Source organism: Cololabis saira, chromosome 2, assembly GCF_033807715.1.
Source record: "Cololabis saira isolate AMF1-May2022 chromosome 2, fColSai1.1, whole genome shotgun sequence".
Lineage (NCBI taxonomy): Eukaryota > Metazoa > Chordata > Actinopteri > Beloniformes > Belonidae > Cololabis > Cololabis saira.
In genome coordinates this window covers 10,269,948-10,289,882 of record NC_084588.1, presented here as the reverse complement: position 1 = coordinate 10,289,882, position 19,935 = coordinate 10,269,948, and the positions used below count along the sequence as shown (strand labels likewise).

General features: G+C 41.0%; 1 protein-coding gene across 3 annotated transcripts in view; it reads left to right on the top strand.

Annotated features, from left to right (window-relative positions):
- The window catches only part of mtss1lb (MTSS I-BAR domain containing 2b), a 124,132-nt gene that overhangs the window by 30,879 nt on the left and 73,318 nt on the right, over positions 1-19,935 (top strand). The window lies entirely within an intron of this gene.

Here is a 19,935-nt window from a genome sequence, read left to right as displayed (position 1 = left end):
AGAAAAAGAAACAAAAAGACAGGTCAACCCTGCTGGGAGCCTTTTCAAATGAAGCATTATTCAGACTTATATGTCAACATGCAAAGACTTCAGTTGTCTCTGAGGGGAGAGAAGAACAAAAACAAGTGTCTGGTGAGTAAAAATACCAACATGTGGCGTGAAAAGGAACAAATGCGTTCAGAAACACCCTTCCTGGAGAAATACTTTGCACTCTGAGTAGAAACTAATAAAGTATTGATTCATTAATTGAACTGGAAAAGTCAGCACTCCATTACTCATATCGGCTCCCTTGTGATGGAGAACCAGCAGAACCATTTGACGAGTCAGTGTCCAACCAAGCTGAACAGATGTACGTGGACGCTACTCTCAAGTGCATGAAAGCTTCAGGATTATGCTGTTAGGGAGGCCTGGCTGCAGTGCACTTTGGGAAGGAGATGCAGGGACAGAACAGGGTCACCCGGGATAAAGACGGAGACATCGGTAAACTCAAGAGTGAGTTGCAACATCTGGAAGGGAAGTAAGAAAAGTGGAAGGACACAGATCTAGCACCCCACAGAGACATCCAGACAAAGATCCCTGAAAACAATAAATGAGAGAGTGAAACTGGCAGACCCATCAGCTGATGAAGAGACGTGTTGTGTCGTAAATAACAGAGAACAGCACGGAAGAGGAACAAGAAGATGGGGTGGATGGAAGACCTGAGTGATAATAAAAGTACAGATTCAGATGATGAAGCATCAGAATCCTCCTGTTCACCATAAACCATAAACCCCTCATGAACAATCCTTTCCCTTTGCCACCTGTGCTATTTTTATTGATGTCCAGATGTAACAACGACCAGACAAACGGCTCTGACAAGAAGAAGAGCGGGGAGAAACTGCCAGACTCATCCGATGATGAAGGGATTTGTCATGACCTCACCTCAGTAACACAAGAGGACAGCAAGGACATCCCAAGGAAGACAACAGAGGAGACAAGGTGGATGGAAGACATGAGTGATGATGAAACTACCGATCCAAATGATGAATCATGAGGATGCTCCGGGTTTCATTTCCTGAGTCTCCTGGCCGTTCACCGGTCATGACCTTTCCTTTCCCTTTGCCACTTTTTCTACCTGGCTCCTCATCATCTCCATCCAGACGAACACGTTATCTCTCACATCCAGACAAAGATCTTTTTACATTTTTGTGTGGATGTAACAGCAGCCAGACAGAGAGCACTAAACACAAGAAACGCAAGACGGTGAAACTGCCGGACTCCTCAGATGATGAAGAGAGAAGTTACAATGGCCAATTTCAAAAAGAACCTCCCTCAGTGACACGAGAGGATGACAAAGACATCCCACAGAAGAGGACAAAGAGGACAAGTGGACACAAGACATGAGTGATGATGAAAGTAGTGATACAAATAGTGAAACATCAAGATCCTCATGTTGTTCATTGTCTCACCCCTCATCCCTCATGTCTGGACTCAACAGACTCAAGAGAACAAGAACATTTCCCGAAATGAATCATCAGAAACTACTTTCTCTCATTAAGGGATTATTTTCAACTTGTTTTCATTTTTCTGGATTTGAAAATTTAAGTCCCAATTAATGCCGATCATTCCCATAGCCCCCAGGTTGAACCTCAGCTGGGGGCTGAACGTGTTGAGGCTTGCGTAGGCTTGCCCCCCAAGCCTGCGTAGGTTTTCTCCAAGTGCACTGGTTTCCCCTACACTCCCAAAACATGCGTGTTTGGCTGATGGATGATTATAATTTGTCCCTAGGTTTTAATCACGACTGCATAGACTGGCATCCCATAACTAGGCTCTCTGATGACAGCTGAACAGTTTGTGATCTTCTCTTCAAACTGAGAGGAGGAAACTTGCTTTTAGTTCAAAGCTCTTGGTAAAAGTTCAAAGCTCTTGGTAAAAGAAAGTAACAAGCAAAATACCCAGGAAATGTCATTGGGCTGCAGTGTAAGAATGTAAAACTGTGAAATAAATGATTATGATATGGACAACAAATCATCATTTCATCCATTGTACACCGCCTATCTGCATAAACAATATTCAAGTATATTTTCTGTGTAAATAAAAATGAGATTCAAGCCATAAGATATGGATGGAGGTGTGTTATTTGAACTGATTACAGAAGGTGTTTTGAATTGTTCTTTTTTTTTATTATTTATAATTTTTATTTTTCAAAATGAAGACAAAAAAAAAGAGGTTAACAACACCACATTGTGGTGTTGTTAACCTCCACCTCCAAATGTGGTGTTTTGAATTGTTCTTGAAATGCAAGCGTGCTAGTGATTTAAATTGTAATACAGTTTAATTTGACCTTAAAACACTGTCCACTGTCACCAACATGTACAGATGGGTCCGTGAATTAAGACAGAAAAAAATACTGGCAGCTGTGGTAGCAGAATTCTTATGCAAGAAAATATGGTAAAACTCTTTGCTGATGTAAAATACATGTATAACACAAAAATAAACCGTACCTTTGCACACCGTTGGACCATACAGTTAACGTAGAAATATATTCTCAATTGATTTTACGCTAAAACACTGGCAGCTGTGGTTACAAGAATTGCACTGTTAAAATAAAATAAAACAGTTTTTCACATTATGGCTAAGCGCATAATGTTTGTCATAAAAAAAAACATGTATAGACAATATATTTAGTTTTGTACATCCTTAGACCAGCTATTGAACACAGAAATATTCCTTTAAAAATACTGTCAGCTGCGGTTGGCAGACGTTTACTGTAAAAATAATAAATAAAAAATTAAATACAAATAAAAAAAAATAAACATTAGACTGATGTTTATATTAGAGTTATATTTATACTGCTAGTTTAATAGTACAAAACTCTAAAAATTGAGCACAGAAGAACAATCAATTTTGGCCTATGAAACTGGAAAAATGTTGAAATGACATTTCTTTTGTTAATTAAGTCTAAATCACTAGTTTTTCCAGAATAATAACATTATTTTATAGACAAAAGCACTTATTTTACTAATAAATCATAGATAATAGATAGTTTAGATTTGTACAAGCGACAGAGGATCCTTCCTGCCCACAGCAATAACCATCTACAGTACAATGAATCTTCTGCAACAATTCATTTACCTTCAGGAAGCAATAAAGTATTTACTGTATACACTGTATACAACTTGGTTTGACACTATTACAATCCAATTTGGACACCTAAAAAATAGACAAGCCAGCAGAGGTAATTTATAAAGTGAGTCACTAAAATGCTTTGTCAATATGTTCTCACTGCATAAAAAAACAACAATAAAAAATAAAATGGAAAAGTAATTTGGCAACCTTTTACTACGGAAATTAGCATCTTGAAGCACACAAGATCATGCTAATTATTGTCTGGCGTGATGATACCACTGGGTTTTACTGATATTTTGCTGTGCAATGCTGTAGACGCATAAATGTTCCATAAATCTGAAACAAATGCTCCTAATCTTCTAAGCTGCACTGTGGTTACTCCTGTAACAATGATGATGGAAATGCATCCCTTTATGTTTGCTGTCTACACTTTTCTCCACAGTAGTAGCAGTAAAACCTAGGTCAGTCCCTGGACTCTCATAAAGCAACTCTTGGCACAGCGTAGCTCAATAAAGCCCCCCCATGTGCGTTAGCATTTGTGCATATGTGTGTGTTAGAGGGACAGAGATGTAAAAGAAGATGCGCTTATTTATGGTCCGTTTGAAAGAGTGATTTGATGGTAGAGAGTGTCTGGTGCTTTTATTGCCGGGCTGCCTGCCTGCATCTAAATACAGGATTCCATAATGAATGTCATAAATCTTATTAATGCTCACAGTCTTGATTGCATGTGTGCATTCGAACACACAGAGTTTTGCCATTGTACATGCTTCACGATGGAAAATGTTCTACAACTGATTATGAAAAAAGCAAGAGTGGCTGTTTTTCTACAAGTAGAAACAAGGTTAAGGGATCTCGGCTGCATACGGTGGAGGGGAGGGAGAAACGGCTGGAAAACTCATTTGCAACATTTTTGTTGTTCTTATTGAAGCCCTAGGAAAGGAGCTGGGGGGCAGGAAGCAGTGAACTTTATGGGAAATGTGGTCTTGATTTTGAAAAACACATCATCAACAATATCTGGTGATCTTGACTGTGACCCCGTATGTTTAAAACTGCTCTTCACGTCACAGCTAAAACAAAAACAAACAAACAGTGAGAATCTCCGAAGCACAATGATGCTGTGTGGGGAAATGGTGGCTGAAATAGATGTAGTTTTTAAAGGGGAGTTAATTAATATAAGCCAACAGCTGCGGATTGTTCCAGAGGAACGGAGTGATGATTGTATGAAAAGACGGACCCCGTGGTTGGGAGTCCTGCATGGAGAATACCAAGCAATAAAAGCCAAGAGCGGACAGAGAGCTGTTGTGGGGAAATGTGAGGAAGTGTTCAATGATGGGTTTGTGCTGTCGCTGTGGGTCTGAGCACCAGCTATGACTGGGACCCCCATCCACATCTTTAGATGTAGCACACAGAGCTTTCTGAGCCTTCTATGAACACAACTGCAGCAAAACTTCACTATTGGGGTTCCTTTGAGCAAACATTATAAGCAGATATAACAAGTGTATGTTTTCTTATGCTCTTTTTTAATAGTAGAGTAACATTCTGCTTTGTGTATGTAGTTTTTGCTTCTTTGGTCCCATTACATCATTACATAACTAAAAGGAGGAAACTAATTAGAGATTTGCTACAGCTATGTTAAATTTGTATCCCCTGGTACTATTCCATGAACCATTGCCCCTGGTCTCCTATACAGCTGAGCATAGACCTCACACCACCACAACCAACCTTTATGATCTAAATATCCTTTTGATCAATTTTACTGCACTTAATGCTATTTAATAGACATATGTATAAACAAAAAAGTATTATCTTATTATTATATATACATATCAGATAAGTTGTTCTGGGAGTGGGGCAGCATCCTTTAAAGGTATAGTCTGTAATGTTGGAGAGCTAGCAACATTTGAAAGTGGCACCTCCTCTAAGCCCCGCCCCCTCCTCCCCATCCCGTCAGCGCTCCGTCCAAAGCCACGCCCCCACAAACTTTGGGGAACGCGCATTTGCAGGAGTCGAGTTTTCCAGGACATTTTGGGCAGCACATTTTCAACAAAACTACCCCATGTCTCATTCACCTGTAAGCGAGGCCGGTTTTAGGGGGGGCAGGGGTGGGCTGTGCCCACCCAAATGTGTGTCCTGCCCACCCAATAGAAGTTATGGGGATCCTTTGTTTTTTTATAATTTTATTTTTTTATAAATATAAAAAAATATCACAGAATATCTGTACCGTTTTTGATTGGGTTGGCACTGCGCATCATTTTTATCACACAACAATGAACGCATACCGCAAAAGTTGTGTCTCGGCGGAGGGACCCGACGTCCCAGCAAAATGAGAAACAGAGAAGTTCAGAACAGCACACAGAGCACACACTGAAGGCTGATTTATGGTTCCGCATTACACCAACGCAGAATGGTGCGCGTCGCCGCGTACCCTACGCCGTAGGCCACGCCGTACCCTACGGCGTAGCCGTGGCAACAGAGCCTGCAGGGCACCACAGCGCACCGCCACCCGCACCGGTGCTCTCCGCCCTCGCCGGGATGGAGACGCCTCCATCCCCACGGACCCCACGGTCCATGGCAGACCCCCAGTAGCGGACAACCTGCGTCGCAGAATCGCACTTTGGCTTTCTTTTTTTAGCCTTTTTAGCAGCCGTTACATTCGACGTGACAAGTGCGCGCATGGGACAGAGGGGGGCGTGGGCGGGACTTAAAATGAAGGCATCTGATTGGTTCTTTCCCCCCTGTCAATCCTCTGGTCCTCTGACCAATCTGTGCCACTCGGTGCGCAAAAAACAGATTCAGGTCAGAGTTTTTACAGGATTAAAGCTGTCAGAGAGGTCGGATTTTTTTCTTTCCTTTTTCTGAACACATTATTCACTGGCTACTCTCAGGATGGAAGGACCATTTCACCCAGTATAACAATAAATGAATACGATTACAGACTATACCTTTAATTCTCATTTAAAGGTTATATGCACCTATTGCGTCAAAGCTTGTTTGCTGGGGTTTGTTGTTTGTTAGATGGAGCAGATTTTAAGGACAGACAGGGAAAGTACTAGATCTTTGCTGCACTGATAGTTCTCTGCGTAGGAGGAATAGAGGTAATGTGCAGATGTGAGAACATTTATACATTGAATAGCACCTGAAAACACACAGACAGGCACATCTGGATGGGTGCTTATCCTCACTCTGCTTACACCATGGCCTTCCCTTTCAAGGACCACCGTCTAGTTCTGTTACCATTACTCACATGCACAGATACAAGCCCGCCCAAACCCATTTACCCCCTAGTCCACAGGCATGTGTGTGGAAACAGGTAGACACTGTGGAAAGAATGCAAAGATTCATGAGCACCTTTATACGGGAGCACATTAACGTTCCCGTCGAACTCTTCAAGGTGCTATTTAATATTTTTATTTCCCATCTCTTGTCTGTCTCTGACTCCGACATGGATCTGCCATACCTTCAGCCAATGGCACAGTTGCGGGATCACATTTACGAGCACGGTTGCCCGGCAACAAGGAGAGAGAACGAGAGCGTGTGAGTGTGTGAGAGAGGGACGGAAGTGGTGGCAGAGGAAAAAAATAGCCATGTTGTTGCCAAGAGGAGAAGAGAAATCTGTGGAAGATGGCTTAATTGCCATTCACAGTCAGCTGCAGATTCGTTTGATCTCATATAGACGATCACACAGACAAAGGTTTTGGATTATAACCTATAAAACTGGGCAGCGATGAGCATTAGTCAGCTAATAATCCTGTCTTTGGTGACTAAATACATGATGTTTCCGCCGACTTTATACAGTATCTTTCACATTAGCAGGTGATTTGATAAGACACCAGGTAATTTAAACATAATTTGTAGTCTTTATTTGAGGATTTTTTTTTTAAATGATAAAAGCTGGGGATAATGTTGCACATGCATATTTGTGACAGTGTCATGAGGGTAGAAAACATGTAGTTTATGATGTCAAACAGAGGCTGAGGCATAAATGGCATCACACAGCTTGAACCCTCATTTCCAGCAAGGATTATGCTAATGTTTAAACATGGTACCGCAGTTAAATGTGAAAGATTACAATTAAATTAGCTATTAAAAGTTTGCATTTTACTTCCTATGTGTTTTCCTAAGTTACTATTAAATTTGTTTGCCAATAAGGTAAAAGAGAAACATCCTTTAAAATGTTTCCCAGACCACACTATTAAACTTACTTTATTTGTGCATTAAACTGGTCTCATAAGTTAATTTATTCATTCAACCATCGTTAGTAAATAAGTAACTCGGGCTTTAAAAAAAAGCGCCCCACAAGTAACATTTCACTTCAAACCTTGTGGGGTGAATTTGTCTAACCGCTGAGTTGACAGGAAATTTGAGTTTAAGCTACCCTTTCCTCTCTTTTTCCTTCCTTTTTTTGTATTTCCCTCTTTAAGTAGGGCATGGCTGATAGGACTGTTGTTTTTAAGAGGCCACAAAACAACATAATTGTCTTTAATTAATCCTTACCCCGTCCCTCGTCTGTCTTTCCCAGTCTTTAAGTTAAATGCTGCTTTCCTCTCCCCTCCTTTCTTTTCACTCAGCTCCCTCTCTCTCTCTCTGACTTCCCAACACGTTTCCCCCATCAAGACCGTTCTCCCACAATTCCTGTTCCTTCTTTAGTCCTTTCCTTCCCTCCATCCCCGTCTCTGTCTCTGGCAGCTCTCTATGGACATTTCCTGATGTCACAGAGTAGTATTGTCCCTGAGGTCAACAACACAAGCCCCGCTCTGTTGGACACAGACGCACACCACACACACACACACACACACACACACACACACACACACACACACACACACACATGCAGTGCACTTATTCAGTGAGCATGAGAAGTTGAGCTGAGTGAGTTGCAGCTCTGGGGCCAATCCCGTTTGAGCAGACGAGGCCGGGTTGAGGACTCATGAGTGTGTGCTCATACATGTGTGTGTATGTCGACGTACTAAGTGATGCTGTTCTCAGAGCTTTTTCTCCAGCAGGATTTTCTTGGATACGTGTTATTTAAGTAGAACTTGTCAAACACTGAACCAACACACACGCTGTGTGTGTGTGTGTGTGTGTGTGTGTGTGCGTGTACTGAGTTAGTGAGAGTTAAGTGTTAATCCACAGCATTAACAGTCATCAGCCAGGCGTGATAACTGGTGTGGCTGCTGCTGGCTCAGCTGTACACACACACACTTTTACTGCTATGCTTCTGAGGACCGTGCAGGCCCTGATGAGGGTTTCAGGTGATCAACAGAAGAGGAAACAAGATTCATCTCACAGCAAATAAGCCAGTTAAACAGCTGCCGTTTGCTTAAATGCTTCCAGTTAATATGAATTAAACTGACTCGCAGAGTCACATCTGAAATGCTTTTCTACACATGCCATTATCAGTCCTCTCAAGCTTTGATCAATAAAAAGGATTGTCTTACATGTTTGTTGCAGATAATATTGGGCATGTAGCATTTTTGTTAATGTACAGAAGTTGCCATAGCGATGCTGCATGTAAATGAGTGTCTGCACAAGTCAAATGTGTTTTCCTCATCCGTTTTTTGTTTTTGTTTTTTATCCCGAGCCTTTATCCCTTTCTCTGTGCTCTGCAGCGCTCCCATTGGGTGCATTGCTATGGCAACAGGGGCACACGCGCGCACACATGCACACATTCATGCACAGATCCAAATGAGTAATGTTTCCTGGGTTTTTTGTTTAAAAAAAAATCCTAATATATCCAGAAAACTTGACCTGAGAGTTAGATAAGTTGTTGCTAACCCCCCGCCACCTCCCTCAACTGTTCAGAGGTAGATGAGCACATATGATGCCAGGACTACAATACCCACAATGCTATATTTAGACCACTGCAGTGTGTGACTCAGCACAGACAAGCCTCTCTTCTGATGGCACAGCTCAAGTGCTCCGACATTAAATGCACACATGAATACTTAATTTCCTTTTTTTAGTAAAATTATAGAAGACGACAAACTGCATTACCATAATTACAATATAAATACATGCTACAGCGGTGAAGGAACATGTGGATATCAGTGGCTGTTGTCAGAAACATTTGATTATTACTCTGGATTTATATAAAATTGTATTTTTGCTTAATTGGCTGGCCAGACACGAGAGCCGCGTCCCCCCGAGATTACACAGACATTGTTGTCACGACAAGGGTTAATCTCCGTCATCATCATGTGCATGGATTTAAGCCTCTCTCTGCGACACACACACACACACACACACACACACACACACACACACACACACACACACACACACACACACACACACACACACACACACACACACACACACACACACACACACACAGAGCACCTTTTAATGCCTTAGTGGAGATCAGTGCATACGTGCAGATGTATTGTGTGCAGACAGGCATTCGGTGAGACGTGGAATTTTAAACACTTCACTAATTAGAGAAGAGTAATAAAGGGACAATAATGTATGTTAAACATGTTATTGTGCTTCTGCATGTGCAGCACATACAAATCAGCATGTTAGAAACACACACTTACCCTGAGGGACTTGTTCTTGCTCCGTAAGAAATGCCAGGTGCTGCATTTGACACAAATGCAAATTCTACCTTAAGAATGGGACGGTATGGAAAATGTCCAAGATATTTCATGTTTTTTCTCATAAATTTAATTTCATTTGAAGTGTTTTAAAGTGTAGTTTATGCTGCTGAATTGAACCTACTGCGTATCTAGACCGTGGCGTGGAACCCTACGTCGTGATGATGCTGCTGTATCCTGCCATGCACCTGTCTACAAATGTAGCAACGCGTTGGGGTGACGCGGAGCATATTTCTCCAACGACTTCATGTCATTTAAACAGATAAACTGCTATAATGTCAGTAAAAACGACTCATTCTCAACATTTATTTGCCCCAACTCGGATATGCTGTATTGGCTCCATCTGAGCTGCAATAAGAAGTCAAAAAGTAGAAATCAAAGCTCAGAACTGAAAACTACAGGTCGTGTAATTAAAGAACGACAAAAATGACAACAGAAAAGCAGGAACACTCAAGTCCTTTATGTTGGCTACTTGTCTTAAGTGTTGTGACAAGGACTGACATTACAAAGTGGCAAGAGCGTTACTATGGAAACCTTTTTGGAATGTGTTGTCTGCCTGAAAAGCGGAAGTGGGTAAGAATAATGAAGTTGTTACGTAAAAAGAAAAACATGAGCCATCTTGGGTTTATACTGCCTGAAAAGGATAAAAAAAGGAAAAAAAGATGCACCAGTTTTTATTTTTTTATTTGCAACTTCTCTATTGTCCTGATGTTTTCTGATGTGGGTTTTTGGTATCATTGCAAACACTGATCGTCTCACTTCCAGAGTTGATTGACTGACTGGAATGTGATGCTTTTAGCTTCATAAAGCATCACCTTACAGGAATACATTACTGCAGGTCAAAACCTTCTGCAGAAGTTATCAGCGCTGAAGCAGGGACTCGCTGGTGTTTTCATGATAGCAGGGATGAATATCTTCCCAGTTTCAGCGGCTGGTGTTCGCCTCCACAAATCAAAGATGAAACTGTCATATCTTATCTGTCCAGTTCGTCATTTCTAAAACATTTGGCTGTTTTTATTGAAAACTTGTGATTCAAATAATCCCACAAGGAGTGTTTTTACTTTTCACAACCATTTTTGGATAATCTCATTTTACTGGAAAACATCCTCCGTTACTGTAAAAAGCAAAATAAAGACTCAAAGCATGACTCATTGAGCAGCTATTTTAAGAATGTATAGATAAGGCCTGATGTCTTTCAAAGTATGCAAGGATTTCTGTTATATGAGTATGGATACTTAACCTTCTTCAAGTGCAAAGGTGAGGGAAACTGTTCAGTGGATACAGTTTTTCAGCCCATGATGTCAGAGACGTTAGAATAGAAAAAACAGAGACTGGCAGAGTACCAACAACAGCACAGAGGGAAGCTTACGCCTCGACTCCATGCAGAAAGTCTTTCTACGTATTGCTCGAACAGGGAGAGCTCTTTAAGATCATTTGTCATGTAGCCTCGAGAGGTTAGGCAGCTCCGAAAATCAGCCCTGTCACAGCTGGTACTGAAACAGCAGCTCCGCCTACGCCGACATCAAACAGCAGCTTTGTTTCAAATGTTCCACTTTCTAACCAGATTACAATCAATATGCAAGGGTTTTTGTTTTCTTTTTTCTCTCCTGGATGTAGGTTTCCAGCCATAAAAGAACGTTGCACAGGACAGTAAAAGTACATTAGATGATAAAAGGTGAGATGTTGAATCGATGCCGTGCTGTTGAACTACTCAAATTCACAGTCAAAATTGCTCCATTTGAGTAAAACGATGGTGAAACAGTAGTGCGGCGCACAGTAATGTGACATTGCTTTTCTGGGATGTGACAAGAAACAGACTGGTTTAAATGTATCAGTGAGGTCATTATTCCTGGAGCTGGAAGGATGTTTTTCTGTTTCTGACCAAACAGTCACATTTTACCATCACAAATGTACAATTAAAGGGTGCCTGTTATAAATAGTAGATCTCCTCCAGTCGTATCTTATCCATTTTGCCAGTCCAGTAAGACATGCTGGATCTGTGGTGTGTTCAGTCTACGAGCAGACAGAGATCCAGCAGAAAGTCCTGCTAAACTCTGGCTCCTTTTTTTCTTTTTCTTCTTGATGTTTTTCTTCAGTTTTTAATGTCGGTAAAAAGTTGCTTTCTCTGCTTTCACACTGTAAAATAATATTTTTAGCATCTGAAATTGTCCTTTGGCAGCAACCCGTGACGTTTCATTAAACAAGTCTTGTCTGGATGCCTGTGCTCCATTCCTGCCATCGTCTCCGGGGAGTGATTGTGTATCTGTACTTCAGTTCATGTTTTCATGTGACTGTAAGTGTGTGTTGGGGTCAGCCAGTGTGTCTAAGGGAGATTTGAAACCTATACAAGCAAAACACACGAATGTGCATGCTTTCCCAGGACCAGCCACTGTTAAACGGTTACACCGGCATATTCACGTCCACCACGTTTATCCTTCTTTCTCTCCTGGAGCAGAGATTCTCTGTCGAATGGATCGCTGTGTCTGAACTCACAATCATCTGAATCTGGATCATTCTGATTCTTTTAATGCTGTTAATGCTAATAATTCTTGTAATGTTCAGTGCATCACAGAGTAACGTGATGCCTGTGAAGTTGTAAGTATTGGAAAAAGAAGATAGCTGTGTAACCAACGGTTTTGTTGCTTGTGCACTTTCAGGTTTTGTTCGACGTATTGAGTTGCCGGTGTGGTTGTTCCCACATGGCAGGGAAACCACACAGCTCTCTCTAAGACGGCAATTTATGTGTGGCTTTTGCAGAGAGGAAGGGAAGCCGCTGAAGAAAGGCAGAAAACTAAGACGCGTGCCGAGTTTAACTCAGTCTCACTTAAACCGTAATGAGAACACACACAAACACAGTCAGCTGTCTGCAGTCACCGAGAAAACAAGCGTCTGGCTCTCATCTTTGATCTGCTCTTATTTATGTGATCACCATGGCTTTAGCATTTCCCTAAAAATCAGTTCCCTCTGTACAGGAGCTCCCATGAGCCCAACCTCTTCAACAGACTTTTGTCTGCTTCGCCCCGACCTATCAATAACCAATCATCCTTTAAACATCACGTCCTCCTATCAAGCCCTATAGCCACGAGCTTCTCACAACAATTTTTAAACTGCCCTCCATGCCTGTCCTTAGTATCCTTTACAAATATTTGAGATGCAATATCCTCCCCTACCTGCAGGGATTGTTTGTGTCTTCCTCCTGCAGCATGGGTGTCAAACTCACTTTCGTTTCGGGCCACATCAAGATCATGAACATGACCTCGAAGGGGCGGATTTAAGGTTGCTGCATGATGGAGAGTGGCGGCTTTGATCAGACAATTATGCCTCTTTTTTTATCTCTAGAGAGCCACATCAATAGTAATAACGGGCCGGATTTGACCCGTGGGCCATGAGTTTGACACGTGTCCTACTAAAACTAATCGCAAATTAGGGATTTTGAGTTGTTTGTATGAACATTTAGGGTGCTTTCACACCTGTCCCGTTTCAAGCAGTTGTTCCGGAACAGGGAACGTTTCCCCCTAAGGATCGGAACGTTTGGTACATGTGAACACAGCAATCGTGCTCTGAAACGGCACAAAACAAGCAATCCGAGATCAGCTAGGAGAGGTGGTCTCGGCCCGATTACATTCGAGACCTGAAACGGTAATTTTTTTTTATTTGTAGTGAGAACATAATCGACACAGCAACCGATATAACTCCATTCATTGTGTATGTGTGACCGCGGCGCAAGAGGACGTGCCGAGATGTCTTCCCAGCGCGGCACGGTGAAATTAAAAAAATTTCAATTCGGGAAGGGTTTGCGCAGTGCAAACCCTGCGGCAGGCGGCCTCTCGTCCGCAGCTGAGCTCCACTCTGAGCTGAGCGCACATAAACGAACGGGTAAAGCCTGATTTATGGTCCGCGTTAAATCGACGCAGAGCCTACGGCGTACCCTACGCTGTATGCTCTGCCTTGGTGTAACGCGGAACCATAAATCAGCCTAAAGCCGACGGCTGCGGTCTGCGCTGAAAGGGGCGTGTTGTTTATCCCGGGGTGCGGAAGAGGAAACTCCTTCCGCGTTCATTTGACCAATCAGAGAGCAGCTGGTTCGCGCATGGCATTTGTTGTCAGCTTTGAAATGGTACAGACGTTTGCCTTGTGAACACAAATTCCACAAACGAGAAACGGAACAACTGTATCGATTTAGCCCCTGAATCGGAACAAAACAAACGGGCCACAGTTGTGAAAGCACCCTTATATGGCATAAGAATACTAATACTGCTACTACAAATAATAATAAGAGTAGTATGAATAATTAAATAAGACAAATTGATGAATGGGATAGACAGTCTTGACATACTTTGCAACAGTATGTGTAACATAATATAATTTACCACAACATATGATAGTTTTGCATCTGGCTACGTACTGTATACATTTCAATAATTGCATCCATGAACCCATTTTTTTATGGTTTAGGTCTTCCATGCTGAAAATCCTATAAACACTAGATATCTCGCCATCACATGGTGGAATTTACAAGAACTTTCACACCTTGACCTTATCAAGGTAGCCTACTTTAGTAGTAGTAGTAGTAGTAGTAGTAGTAGTAATAGGGGATTATTGTAACAGCATCTTTACAGGTCTGCCTAAAACGTCAATTAGACAACTGCAGCTCATCCAGATTTCTGCTGCTCCAGTCCTCACTAAGACCAGAAAAAGAGACCACATCAGTCCAGCTCTGAGCTCTTTACACTGGCTGTCTGTCCATTAGAGGACAGACTTTAGTTCTGGTGCTGGTCTATAAAGCTCTGAACGGTCCAGGACCAGAATACATCAGTGACCTCCTGACCCAGTATGAACCTTCCAGACCCCTCAGGTCATCTGGATCTGGTTTTTATTCAGAACCAAACATGGAGAAGCTGTGTTCAGCTTCTATGCTCCACATGTCTGGAACAAACTCCCAGAAAGCCTCAGATCAGCTGAGACACTCAGTTTATTTCAATCCAGGCTGAAGACTAACCTGTTTCTTACTATTACTTTTAAGCGTAGTTTCAAAACTTGATCATATTTCAACTACTGGCCTAATTTTAAGTTCCTTTTTTCTTTCTTTCTTTGTGTTTACATTTTAAATCATGCTTTTATTTTTAATGTCTCTGTAAAGCACTTTTGTGATTTCACAGGTGACAACAACACCTGCAGCTTTTCTTTATGCTGCTCCCGTTAAATGTCCAGGGATGGTTGTTTTTATTTTATTGTACTCGGTCTGTGGCTTCGGTGCTTTTAAAGATGGTCCTTACAGGCTTCTTTTAGAAGTCCACTCTAAAAATACTTTGGGACATAAATTTGAAATGTACAAGCCTTCAAACTATGGAAACACTGTCTTTTCAACAAAGGCCAGCGTTTTTATTTAACGTACAGTAACATTACATTTTCAACTGTTGTTTAACCTTTTTACCTTTTTTTTAACGGTATAACTTTTGTCCACGGGGCTGAGATAACTTCAACCTCCAACAGCTACATATAATTGTAAATCTTGCCCATTTTCTTTCTTCAAACTTCATGAAAGTGAACATGTTTACTGCTGATTGCAGCAGCGACTGTAAATAGACCGGTACGTCAGGAGCTTCTTTCTCCACGGCCCGGGTTCTTCTTGCGTTTCTCCATGGATGCACCACTTCATCAAAGTGTTTTTATGTGGCGCCACTGGTGGAGGATCTGGCCGGCTGTGGAAATCAACCTGACTGGACCAGAACATTGATTGTTCCCGTTCATCACAGCAGACAGTCTGGGTCACGCTCATCGGTGTCGCCGAGGACAGTGTCCGATATGAAGCAGCAGCAACGTTAATCTGCAGCAGCGTCCGGCACGATACTTGGTCAGACGCCATTTCTTCCTGCAAAATTGAGAAGATGAGAATTCTGCGTCGATCAGCGGAAACAAGGATATTTGAAAAAAAACATTGCAGATATTAAAATGATGCAGTGGTAGCGAAAAATAGGGAGTGGGTGTCGGTTTAGCGTTGTGGCCTTGTGACTGCTGTCATCAGTGCAGAGGGAGGGGGTTAAAGGTCAAATCTGGCATATTTTAGACAGTGTGTGTGTTGTTGACTGGCACTCCTTGGCCTGTTGAACTTGAACACAGGGGAAAATCCCGGGTTTAAACAAGCTCAAAGTGGAACGTGGTTGCTGTCAAGCTGGATCCCTGACTTTTTAGATACAACTGTTTTATTGCATGAGATGGGATGAGATCAGACTGCTGCATAAAAAGCAGCACCACCAGATTTCTGAACAGTTTTTATCTGCCAGCAAACAGATTACTGAACAAGACTTAGTTCTTGTGAAAGACTGAACTGAAGATTTTTTATATCATATATAGAAGCCCAAGACTATTTATCTGTTTTTCTATCCTCTTATTCCACATACTGTTTTTATGCTTTTATTCATGCACTATGCACTTTGTTTGTATGTCTATCTTTTAACTGCAAATGATGATGATTCTGCACAAACAAGTATTTTACCCATGTTACTACCAGTAATATGATGTGACAATAAAGTTGATTGATTGATTGATTGATTGATTGCTCCGTCTCATTTACAGTCCCTCTTAAACCCCCCCTCTTAAAATAGTTCTGTTCATTACAAACCAGGGGCTTCCTCTGATCCAAGCAGGGTGGCAGATAAACACAGACCAGCAGTTTCAGTCAGGTACTGCAGAGGCAACGTTGCACCAGGATTCAGGGTTGACATGTTAATATGATCCGATTAACGTACCTTGTACTTTTCGGGGGTTTCAATTGTTTTTTCAATAACGCCAAATAACACATAACTCATTATTGACTACATCAATGATCCGTAATCTTTATGAGACGGCTATTCTTGCTGACTGTTTTTCTCCCTAAAACAAAGGCCTGTTGTGGTTTATTGTTTCAGTATTATCTTCTACTGTAAAGCATTCCTTCAGCGTGTGCTATTGGAAGTTTGCTGCAGATGCTGTTTCAGTGATTGGTTGTTTTAGCAGGGTGGCTGGCTGCCTACTTGTCTGGAAAACACAGTCTCTGGCTTCATGGTGAGAGGAATATCTAGGCCTCATGAATAATTCTGCTTTATCTGGTACGGCTTCTACCGCAACATCGCTGCTTCTGCACATCTTCTGCTCTTCAGACTGTATCCTCGTCACCTCCCTCTTCACATCTCGTCGTCTCGCCCTTTCTTGCTGGCTTGTCTTTGGTCTAGCCTTACATCTCTCAGTATCTATTGTTGCTGTGTCACTGCAGAGACACCGGCATCAGGGGAATAGAGGCAAGGTTGCTGCAGATGTCTGTAACCTTGGCAACTCCAGTCTCACCTGCTCGGGAATCGACTCCCTCTTCTTGATATGCACCTTAAAACAAAAGAAAGCACCGACATCTTGAACTCAATCTCCCACTCCCTCCTGACATCATCTACTAACTATTATCTACTTTCTATTCTTCTTTTTTTTGACATCATTTATGAGTGTGCTGACCTCACGACTAATGTTTTCATCCATGCAGGTGTCAGCCGCCGACTGGTTGATTTACAAAATAGCCATTTACATCTTACTGCAAAACATTTAAAAACATTTTAACATTTTGCCTTTTTTCTTTTCATTGGATGAAATATTTTTTAATATTTTCATTTTTACCATTTAAAGGAGTTCAAAAAGAGGGAGGTGGCACAATACTGGACAAGTATGTACTGAATGACACATTTCCAAACCTAGGCGACACCAAGGAGGCAGTTTTTGAGCTGGTATCCGTTCCAGGTACCTTAATATATGCTCTTAAACAGTAAAATGTTACTTTGAGCTTCAAATAACTTTGGTGTTTTTCACAGCCTTTTATGCTCCAAAACTAAAATAATTCAAAATGATTCCAATAAAGGCCGTCACTGATAATGAATGCACTTCGGAAATATATGCAGAGCCGGATTAACGCAAAGGCAAACTAGGCATGTGCCTAGGGCCCGATTGACAGGGGGGGGCCCAGACAGAGGGACAAAAAAAAAAAAAAAAATCTTTTTTTTTTTTTTTTTTTTTTTTTGTCTGCAGACATATTAATGGTTGATAACATGCCGGTAAAAACCTAAGGCATATATATATATATATGTGCATTATTACTATATTTAGTATACATACATATATATATACGCATACATACGCACAGGGCCGCCGCAAGGGATGTGCGAACCGTGCGACCGCACGGGGCCTCGCGCCCCAAGGGGCCTGGGGCTATGGGCCGTTTTTTTTTTTTTCCCCAATTTTTTTTTTTTTTTTTTAGTTTTTTCCCTTATAAATATCAACAGTCACGTTCCATTACAGACCTAAATATGTACTAGTCTGTGCATATCAATAAATATATGTGCAATGATGCGCGTGTCTGTAGTTCAATACAACTGATCAGACCAAGCGCGGACACAAGCTAGTCTGATCCAGACGGGTGGAGTTGGAACAAACTGTCACACAATGTCGAGAGAACGAGACAGATTCAGGAAATTTCCATCAGGGGATGAAAAAAGAAAAAAACTAAAGAAAATGGAAGAGTTTAATGCTTATCTGAAAGGCACGTTTGATAAATTTGTTACAAAAATCACCGATCCGCCCGGGTCTCAAGCAGCCGTGGGGCCCCGCGTCGAGGCAAGCCCAGATGATGATGAGGCAGGGGAAGGTATCCAGTATTTTGCTAATTGGAGAGTTAAAATTGCGCATATTGACACCCGATCCGACCCGAAAAACCCCAAAATTTCAAGGGCCCCCCTGGCCATTTCACACAGGGCCTCGCAAATCTCCAAAACGGCTCTGCATACGCATACACATACATACATATACACATACAGACATACATACTACAGCACACTTTGTCTTACTGCAAATTTTATTGGTCTTTGTAGATTTGACTTCTTATTTAACTATTCAATTTAATCAACACATTTAATTAAGATTTTCTGCAAAATGCTCACAATCGATAAGATAAGGATAATTTAATAGCATTTAATAGAGCATTGTAATAACGTATAAATAATACAAATCTAAAAATAGTCTGATAGACTGTTTAATATACAACACATGACTTATTTTGGAATACAATTAACCAACTTGACTATGACTATGCTATGTAAAATGTGAATTAAGTTTTATTAGTAACTTTGGTAAGTTTAAGATTTCATAAGTAACATCGATGGAGGGGGGCCCAAAAATCACAGTCTGCCTAGTGTAGTCCATTTATTTAATCCGGCTCTGAATATATGTATATATAAAATTTATGAACAAAACAATAACCAGAACTATCCTACAAGTTAAATGATAACAAAAGTCAACTTAATCAGATTTTACAATTCAAAAAAGTAACTCCAAACTAGCTGAAGTATGTTCTAACTGCCGAAAAAAAAAAACTAAATTACACAAATACATATGATTTACAGAAATTCAACATAAATGGCCACAACAGTGTTATTTTGGTCTAATTTTGATGCAACATGCACTTCAGGGAAGATCAGCTGCTGATTTAAAATAAATTAAACTCATCATTGTCACTGTGGAACCATTATTCCTAAAGTTATTAGAAATGGTTTTATAGGATTTATCTGCTTGCAAACATTGTATATGATGGGCCCACTCAACCCGCTGAGCTGTCTTAGGGCTCAGCAGCTGATTTGATAGAGATCTATACACTTGCTAGTGATGAATTCATCAAGAACCGGTGACTAGCACCGGGATCAGCTTCCAATGGAAGCAGTAAAGTGGGACTAAAGATAGCACCAAACTGCGTCTGTTAGAATCCAAATTAAAGATCCGTTTAGAATAGCGTTTGACACGTAATGGCACGATGTCACATTTCTCTGTCTCTTTTTTTAAATCTTTTATTGTGTTTTGATTTAAATTAAATAATAATCTTAGTTTTTGTGTGCCTAATAATTTAATAGTTCATGCTTAGTTTGTATTTGTTTTTAACGGTTGTGAAGCACTTTGGTCCACCTTAGTTGTTTAATGTGTTATACTAATAAAGATTTAGTTTTGTTAAATAAATAATGACTTGGTGAAAATGTGTTTTTAAAACTAATTCCAATCTTTGTCCACTACCAATTCCCTCTATAATCAAAGGATTTTTATGATTTTACGCACACACAGGTATCCGTGCACATCTTTGTAGATTCATACCAAAATCTGTACAAAGGCAGAAATGAGCAAACATATTCTTATCACCAGAAGTTTTGGATATGTTTGGGTCTCACTTGTCAAA